The following is a 3,486-nucleotide window of genomic DNA, read 5'->3' on the forward strand; positions in this document are numbered from 1 at the left end:
GTTTTACAGTCGGTTGGCAAACCAGCTTAGAGGTGCCTTACCGCCACCTACTGGACTGGAGTGTCGATCGGGAAGCGAAAAAAAAAAAAACTTCTTCTATTAAGCCAGTTCTCAAAAAATTCATCAAATGACCATAAACTTGCGACAGCCCCTTTTCAAGAAGATTCTGTAACGTGAAAGTAATCTTGATCTGTTTACAAGTGTCCATCAATTCCTTTCTGTCCCGGTCATATTCGCGACACGCTAAACATGCTGAACTGATTAGGTTCGGTGCAGCGCACACACTGTCCATTTCGGTTCTTGCACTAGAGAGTTTTATTAAGACCTGTGTGCCCTAATCTGAGAGTGATTACTATTTCTTCTTTCCGGTCCCTACCCGCTCTCTTCCCACGACCAACATACCTTTGAATATTATAAAGATGACTTCCTGTGTCACAGATGTGACATCCCAGTGCTCCAGCCTCATTTTCCGGACTTGACTATTAATAATGCTCTTGACTTCAGCTTTACTCAGTCGTATTTGTAAATCTACTAATTGCACTTTCAATGACTGCTTTACCAGTATAGCCACATGATCATTCCCTTCCACACCTACATGTGCTGGAACCCAAAGAAAACCCACCTTTACACCCTTATTACACAAGCTTTGCAGATACTCATTAGAGCTGACAAGCTATCTGATGCATTAAGTACATCTTCCTGATTGTTTCCTTCTGCCCACTGTAAACCCATTATTATGGCCACCAGTTCTGCAGTGTATACTGACAGATAATCTGTTGCTCTTTTCTTAATAGATACTCCAAGTCGTGGGATGAAGACTCCCACACTGGTGCACCCAGACTCTGGATCTTTTGACCCATCTGTAAATATATGACCTTATCTGTATACCACTTCTCCAAGTAACTCTGCACTTTATACTGAACATATGTGTGACTGGACTTTGCTTTTATTGCCTTCTGTATGTAAAAGTCCACAGATGGCATGACAAATTCCCAGGGAGGCAGAGGTGAATATGGGACTGTTGGACAATATTTTATATTATGGAGACCCAGCTGTTCAGCCTTTACATTTGAGACCCACTGGAAGCTCATAAAGTTGGATTTGCCATGCTCCCAGCACCCTTGCAAAAAAAATGGCCTTTGCAGGGTGAGTCTCATTATGCCCCTGTATATTGACCCAATACGTAAGCATAAGTTTAACTCTTCTAATTCTCAGAGGCATTTCTCCCATTTCCACCAGCACAGCTGCTATTGTGGATGTTTTAAATACACCACTGCAAATTCTGAGGGCTTGAGCTTGTACTGCATCCAGAAGTTTTAAATTGCTCTCTGCTGCTGACATGTAGGCTATAGAACCGTAGTCAAGTGTTGATCTCTTTAAAGCCCAGAAAATGTTCTGCAATGACTGCCAAGCTGCCCCCCAAGTGCAGCGCACACACTGTCCATTTCGGTTCTTGCACTAGAGAGTTTTATTAAGACCTGTGTGCCCTAACCTGAGAGTGATTACTATTTCTTCTTTCTGGTTCCTACCCGCTCTCTTCCCATGACCAACTTACCTTTGAATATTATAAAGATGACTTCCTGTGTCACAGATGTGACGTCCCAGTGCTCCTGCCCCATTTTCCAGACTTGACTATTAATAATGCTCTTGACTTCAGAGCATAATACACACGTACAAATGTTAAATGGTCACATATCGTTTGAAAAAAGTATTTGTGATCTTTAAATTAAAAGTAACTTTGTAACATTTTTAATTGATTAATTCAAATTTTATGAGAATGCATCAGTTTGTTGGAAGATGTAATTACACACTAATCAATGTATATTTACGAGTACAATATTCTTTTTTTCTATTGAATAACTTTAAAAAATTACTTACTGTACCTTTAATTCTGCGGAAGGACTTAATTCCAAGGGCTTGCAAATTAAGTGAATACAAATTAATAACCGCTGACCTTTGATCTGAACAGGCTTCCTCTCTTTTTCCCTAAGGGGATCCTGCCTCAGAATCCTCAGATATGCCATCCTCATCTGAGAATTTAAAAGAAAAATGAAATGAAGCTGCCCTTTGTCACAGATTCAGTTCATAATTTTTATGGACAGGCGCAGACAATGGACAGAGATAAAGATACATCTCCGACTGGGCAGTCAGGGTAGTCCCCTGGGTGCTAGAAGATTGGAGGAGCCCAGTCAACATGATTATCAAACAGGGCAGTCCACATTACACAGAAAGTGGTCAAATAAGAGTTCCACTAATATATTTAAGTAATGGTTCTATCTTGTGAAACAAAATCTAACTTTATTTATGCCACAAATATACTGATCAGGCATAAGATTACAGTATGACCACTGACAGGTGAAGTGAATAACACTGATTATTTCTTCATCGTGGGATACATGAGGGAGCAAGTCAACATTTTTTCCTTGACATTGATGTGTTAGAAGCAGGACAAACAGGCAAGCGTACGGATTTGAGTTTGGCAAGGGCCAAATTGTGATGGCTAGACTACTGGGTCAGAGCATCTCCAAAACTGCAGCTCTTGTAGGGTGTTCCTGGCCCGCAGTGGTCAGTATCTATCAAATATGGCAAACCAGCGACAGGATCATGGGTGGCCAAGGCTCACTGCAGTTTGTTGTGTACGGAGCTGCACATGGTGCCCATGCTGACCCCCTGTCCACCACTTAAAGCACCAACAATGGGCACACCAGCATCAGAACTGGTTCAGGAATGCTTTGAGGACCACACCAAGTTTGAGATGTTGACTTGGCCTCCAAATTCAAGCATCCATGGAAAAAAACAAGTTCGATCCATGAAGGAAGGCCCCAACTCACAACTTACAGGACTTTCCTCAGTGGGTCACAACTGTTTTGACACCAACACAATATTAGGCAGGTCGTCATAATCTTTTGCCTAATCTGTGTATTTTCCTTATGGATTGAATTTTAGCTCTGCAAATATTTACTTGGTCATTTTGCATTTTATTGATTAAACTAGTCAGATTTTCTGTTTTGATGGCAGAGGGGCATGGTAGGAAATAGATTTGCAGTTCCTGACCTTGCTGTTTGTCATTTGTGGATGATGTGTGCGAACCTGTTGACATCATCTATACATTTTCCCCTACCACCAGCTTGCAGTCTCTTCTGCCTCTCAGATTGCACCTTCTGTATGAGATGTAGTCCCCTTCCTCCACTCTTAGGTCACCCTATGTTCCTTACTCTTCTTGAATTAATTGTTCACCACAGCTATTTCCATCCTTTTCACAAAATCCATTACCATCCTGCTTTCCTCTCCTCAATGCCATACCTACCCAATATTGCCTCATCACCACTGTTCCCTTCACCTACATTTCACCTACATTCCATGTCTCCTGCACACTCCCTGCATTCCCTTCCCTCTCACTGCCTCCCTATTGGCCAACAGCAGTCATTGTTAACCCGGGCTCTGACCAATATAGTATGGAAATCTCATTCATGATGTTTGATTTTG

This window comes from Archocentrus centrarchus, chromosome 12 (assembly GCF_007364275.1).
Source record: "Archocentrus centrarchus isolate MPI-CPG fArcCen1 chromosome 12, fArcCen1, whole genome shotgun sequence".
Taxonomy (NCBI): domain Eukaryota; kingdom Metazoa; phylum Chordata; class Actinopteri; order Cichliformes; family Cichlidae; genus Archocentrus; species Archocentrus centrarchus.